Below are 6,782 nucleotides of genomic sequence, written 5' to 3' on the forward strand. Positions count from 1 at the left end.
GACCTTCCAACACACTGGACTTTAACAAGCAATTGCTGCCATAGAGAGTGGATGCACCCGCGAAACCTGCCTGGAGGGACAGGTCGTGGATGGCATTGGTAAGGTCTAGGAGGTTGGATTGGCAGCGGCTGGCGGCATTGGAGAATGATACAGCCGATTTGCCCAAGGCTTCCAGGTAATTGGTGGCTACCAGGGTCAGGGTTTCCAGGGCTGAGACCTGGCTACGCCTAAACCCAACTGATTTGCAGATCTGAGAGACTGCTACTTTTGCTATATTGAACGAGAAATCCCCTGGAGGAGTTGTTTCCTGGTGGGTATTTGATTTTCTTTTGGATTTTGGTTTTTTCATGGTTGCGTCACGGATCAGGTTCAATTGTAGGCATGAGAGGAAGGGGGCAGAAGAATTGTTAAAACCCTAAATACTTGGGTTTTAAATTGGATTGTAGGGTATGAAAGTAATTTTCTTAAATTACTTGTTACCTGTGATTGTGAGGGCCTAAAGGGTCGAAGAAATTGGGCCATGCCAATGAAGCAAAGGAATTTCGATTTTCGGCTTGACTAATTAAACAAAACAACTACTTTTTACTTTTTTCTGTTTACTAAATGAAACGAAAATTGAAATATTAATTTTGAAACGAACTTAAGCTGCCTCCAATATGCTCATAAAACAAATTTATTTGCTATGAAATCTTTCAATTTCTTATTGACAACTTCTTCTTTGGTCCTACTCTTGGAGCACTCCAATCTCTTTAGCTCACTCATCTAATTAAACCTTAGAGTAATCCATGATTCATTATTTTGGTAGTTAATTTCCGTAGAAACACTTCAAACCTCAACACCCATACTTTTTTGTCTTTTAAACGTGGTATTTACAAAAACATGAAAATATTTCAAAATTAGTCAATTATGGAGTAAAAATATAATATCAATAACAACTATGAGATTCCGCGACAACAACTCTAAGTACTAATTAATATTTTTAGCTTGCAAAGTTTGTTAATGAATTTTTCTCTTAAATATACCGATTGAAAGATAATGTCAAAAATATTTTTTTCATCTAAAAATTCAATAAGATCTAGGAAACTCAACTTCATGATGACATACTCAGTACCCAATTTTTGTTCAAAAACAAAGATAGTTGAAAACTCAAATTTTGGTAAAAAAGTTGCAAAATAGGCATCGATTATTCAGAATTTTTAATTTTAATGGTCATTTGACTTACTTTGAGTCCCAATTTTCTTAACACCTAAAACTCCTAATTGAGCCATTAAAATGAAAACAAAAACCACATTTCATATTACAAAAACTTTTAAAAAAACTGACACAAAGTCTTGTTAAATAAAGGATTTCCTATGACTTAAAGTTTGATCATTGAAACAATTACATGAATTTTCAATCAATTTCAAAAATTAATCTCTATCTAATTACTTAATCAAATGAGATGTAACAAAAACTATTGCAAAAATCTCTTCAAGACTTTTTCTTCAATGCCCGTCATGTCATGAGAATGGCATTGATATTGTCTTAAAATTGAAAAAACTTGATATAAACGTAAGTCTTTTGTGTAAGATAATACAAAATGTAAGAATTTTTCAAAACTAAAGTACAATTCTACATTAATCTTTCAATTGAAAGAAATTTTCTTTAATTTCCAACCTCTATTTCTCTGCTAGGGTTTTCTCCATCAACAACAAAATGATTGCCAAGTGTTAAATAGATTATTTATAGTAGCCTTAGTATATATATTTTTAATAAAACCTGAATATAACGAAATACCATAGTATAGGTCTAACAATTTATAGAGTAACTCGACAAAGAATCTATTTGTTACGTAATGAGATTTTATAAATACACTAGCCTAAAAGTCATTTGTGCTGAAGGTATTATTACATTAGCTCCTCGTTTTAAGTTGGCGGCTCCCCTCTTCTTCTTAAATTATAGGCTGGCTTCCTCACCTTTACTCGCTTGGGTAAAAGGAAAAGTAATGTGTTATTCAGCCTATTTGTAATTATAATTTGATAGAAGATTGTTGTTATATCTCAGATATTGAAGGTTCAACTCACAAGAAATTTTAGCTATTGATGATAAAGGTAGCCATAATGAATCAACCCATTAGCTCTTTAAAATCTTCTATGAAGCATTAGGCATTGTAGTCCAAGCTTTGTGATTACACTGACATGTGCACCAAAAAGCTTGATTCAATCATTAATCCGACCCACATAAAGAGCCTGGCAGCTGATAATGAGAGTCAGAACGTCGTTGCCATGAGATCAATGTCCCCAACACTGACATCCAAGCACAAGGAAAAGAACCATTCAACTTCCAGGACTGATCCAAGTTACTGCTGAACTCAACAAAAGTTGGTTTCCTTAAAATACAAGTGAATCACCTTTGGTCATTCCTTCAAATAGTATGTCTCCTACTATCTGTTGTTTTTTCAACCAACAAATGTACTGCTTCTCCGGCTAAGATTTGGTAGTGGAATCGGCAAAACTTTTGTTGTTGGATCTAGCTTTTAACAACTGTGAAAGTTTTGACGCCCAGTCTCAGATAGCCTCCTGCAGGCTGCAGCCCTGATTCTGGACCTGAGATGCGCTGTATTCGGCCTTGGGATTGCTTGCCAAAAACTGTGGGTTGGGCTTTAATTAGCCCCGCAGTGTAGCTTGCTTTGTGTCATTTTGAGGTAAAAAGCATCACCTTTTTTCACTCTTGTCGATGCCCAAAAAGGTTTATAGAGGAGTAGCCGTCTTAATTCAAAATTGGAAAAATCAAATTGCATATGGTAAAAAGGGTGCTTCAAAGAAACATGCGAGTGTTGGAATTCTTGACTCTATCCGGTCCTACAACGTTCAAACTTGCTACCATTTTTCTTGAATTTGATTAGAGGGAGAAGCTTTCAAGTTGGAATCTCAATTTGTCAAAAACTTGAAAACTCCAATGCCTCCACCTCGCAAGCTCTTTGTCAATGTAAATTATTATAGCTGCAATCATATCTGATCATAGTCAATGGACATTGAAACCCCACAAAGAAAACGTAAAACTCCAAGGCTTATGTAGAATCGTCAGCTCTGCCGAATGCTGACCCGAAACAATCCAACAATAAATGTCGAAACTTCACCTTACAGCAGGATATTACCAGTTAAACAAGAGATTAGTTTTTCTTCTTGATGCTTGACCTGACTGACCAGGATTGTCCTTTCCCTTGGATCCATAGGCTTGACTTCACCTGAATCTTCTTAATCACTACTAGCAGGCCTACCAGGCTAAAGTCGTATGGGCCACACCTAAGCTTTCGCCTCCCATAACTACTATATTAATTCCCTGATGGTTACTTGTGCCCAACATTTCTTCGCCCGAGTCTCTATCGTTCTTCACACTTGTCTCTCGGCCCAACTCTTTGAACTTGTCCTAATCACTCCAATTAATTTCCTTTCAGTTTAAATTTGAATGTTAACCCCTCAACTATCTCAATTTTGCCATTGTCACCCTTTTATCTTAAGTTCAATGAATTTGATCCCTATACTTTTGTCAACAGTGGATATTAAATTTTTTTTTTACACTTAGATTTAGCTGTTTATAGGTTTTTTATTAATTACAGTGACATGGTAAATACAAAACGAAATTTTATTTTCTAATAGGAAGTACTGAAATTTATTTCTTAAATTTTTTAAAAATTATCAATTATCATTTACTTTAAGCAAAATATGATATTTTTAAAATTAATACGTGTCACATGATCAAAAAAATTAATGTTTTTCATTTAAATAAAAAGAAAAAATCTTAATATTGTTATCAACTGTCCTTAAGTTGGATTTCAATTAAATACACGAGTTAAGTTCATTAAAATTAAGATAAATGGACTGAAACCACAAAACTGTGATCAAATTCAAATTTGGATAAAAGTTCTATCCCTGCAAGGGGACCCATCTCAATAAATCAGAAAGAAAAAGTATCATAAAATCAAAATAAAACCCAACAAGGCAAAACCAAACTTCAAGGTTAACATCATCTCAGGAATCGGGTCCCATTGCTCTTAATTACTTTGTCCCTCCACCCCACCCCGGCCCTTCCCCTTTGTTTTCATAAAACGGACTGGCTCAAAACTAGATGATACTGCATGTGCTTTGCTTGTCTGTCCACTTGATAAAATTCTGCCAAAGGCTCAGGTATGGGTCAAACAGCAATCAAATGCCTGGAGAGATATACACAAGTACGTGGGCCTACAATATGATCTCAAGTCCCAACCTCTCTGGTTTACCTTCAATTAATTACTCCCCTGCCATAAAAAACCCAATTTGAGAATAGACTCAAGTAAATAAAAGAAATGGGGGATGTGTCCTTTTCCAAGGAGTACTTGATTTCTGCGGTAGCATGTGGGATGAGCTTAAATCATAAATGCGACAAAAATTAAGTGATGTGCCCTATCTTAATCAGCTTCCCACCCACAACCTTTTAATTCAAGCAACAGCATTTATTAAACAACTCTTTTTTCTTGGTTTCCAACTTCTAATAATTATTTGTATATAAAGCGTCTTAATCCCTCTCAATCTGCCTGAGAAAGATAAATTTATTTTTAATTGAATTAATAACGTTCATCCAAAAGCTTTGTGAATTTGAGTGGTGCTACATGGCGTTATAGATCAGCCAGCAAAACTCATGTGGACAGCACGTTTCCTCGTTTCCCCTCTTTACTGATTAAATTAGTAGATTAATTAGAGACTTTTATCAAAAGAAGGCTTGGCCTTGGACGGTTCTTTTCACCAAGGGCATGTTGCACACGCAACATGAAACCCTGCAAAAGACTAAAACTTGCCACCCGACTGTGATTATTATTGGGCTAAAATACAGAGAAAGTTGTGAAACAAACAAAAAGACCCACATTTCGTTTTAATAATTAATAATAATATGAGATATGTATCATCCTATTCCTATTCTACGCTAGATTTCTAGACAAGCGATCCCTCTTCTTTTCCCCCTTTTGCTGTCATCCGTGCTAAGATAACAGATCAGACAAGCTAGGGTAATTGCTTTATTCACATTTCACACTTTTCCCTATATATAATTTTTTTCTCTTTGTTTTTCCTTATCCAAGGAGTCATGTGGGTTGTTGGCATTCTTTTTCTATTCACGAGAACCCAAGAAAAAAAAAAGAAAATTATTATGCTGATGATTGAAGTGATTTGAGCATTAAAGCAATAAATAAAAGTTAAACTAGTGCATAATCACAATAATTTATTAATTTCGATGCAAATCTCACGATAAGGGATCAAACATTAAAGAAAAAGATAAGAAATATTCTCCTCTCTTTTGATTTTCATTTTTCTTCACAAACTAGTCGGCTAGAAAACGATCGTGAAGGTGGCAAGTGGTGCAACACGTAACAGGCTACTTGTTGATGATGATGCATGAGAGGAGTTGATTCCTTGTCACATATATTTTTGCTTGTCCATATGTCACCTAGTGCATACAATACAAAAAAATCAGAAAGCTCCCATTAACAGGTAAAGCTTTAACAACCATTTCAATTTTTGTTTTCAATCATTGTGGTTGGGGGAATATATTATATATATAGATATCATAGAAACAATGGACATTGGATTGGAGAATACCTTCACAAGAATATAATGGACGAGTATACTCATGATTGATTAATTCGTTTGGCTCATCTTTTCGACCTGTCTTTTCTTCTTAAGCCAATAAAATTGAGGATGGCATGTGTTCCAAGTTTCTGCTTTCACATTTGATTTATTACCCTTGGTGGGCTTATGTTTAACTACTTCCACAAAAAAATATAAAAGAAAAAAAATAATATTCAAATGTATAGCAATTTGATTGTTCGATCATAAAGAAATAATTGTTCACAAATTTATTATATTTATTATGTCTTTATCATTTTCGATCAGTCGAATAAAATAATATTATCTAAAGAAGATTATAATCATAAAGTTAAAGAATTAATGTGGTATGTGTTGATTTTCTTTAAAATTAAAACTTGAACCGACCTAAACCTAAATCGAGTACATTATCTGATTTTATTATTTGTGTTTCATTTTGATGTAAGAGGGATTGGGAAGATGTTCATTTATCGATTTTGCATCAGTCGTGGTCTTGAAAGATATGGTTGCAGTGATATTCAGCATTAACCAAATAATTTATTCTGATGAGTGGTTGCAACATTAACTAAGTACTCTAATTAAACAAATGCTCATTTGTCTTTGCTATGTTAGTAATAATTAACATATTCTATCTGATGTACGGCACTTGGTTTAAAAAAAATTATTTCTTTGGATGTATGCAACTAGAACTGCATCAAGTACCCACAGTATTGAGAGATTAAAAGAAATACTTAATTCCTGTTCATTGACCAGTCAAATTAATTAATTAGGTCAACTTTCTTTTTTATTCATCACTATCCGTGGCTTAATCAATCACTAATTGTGGTGCAATTTGAATTAAGATCAACAAATGGAAGAAGTAGAGTTTATCTTTGGTTGAATTAATATAATTCAAATTTATTTGGTCAACTTTAGTTTTTCATGTTATTTTTTTTCTCAATTATGAATTTACTCTTATTTTATTGAAAGCTGGGCTACACCAACACCACACTACAGCAATATATGGATCATACTCAACAATATTCAAGGGAAGCATGTGCCTTCAATGGGGATTATTTCATTTTATATGATCAGCTCATGTATTCATAAAAATTGAAGCAAAATCAATATTCTCTGACACAAATATTTTTTTTTTGAAATTCTAATCTCTGACACAATTATAATGGC

Source organism: Theobroma umbraticum, unplaced genomic scaffold, assembly GCF_002168275.2.
Source record: "Theobroma umbraticum cultivar Fairchild unplaced genomic scaffold, ASM216827v3 scaffold_204.0, whole genome shotgun sequence".
In the NCBI taxonomy this organism is placed as follows: Eukaryota; Viridiplantae; Streptophyta; class Magnoliopsida; order Malvales; family Malvaceae; genus Theobroma; species Theobroma umbraticum.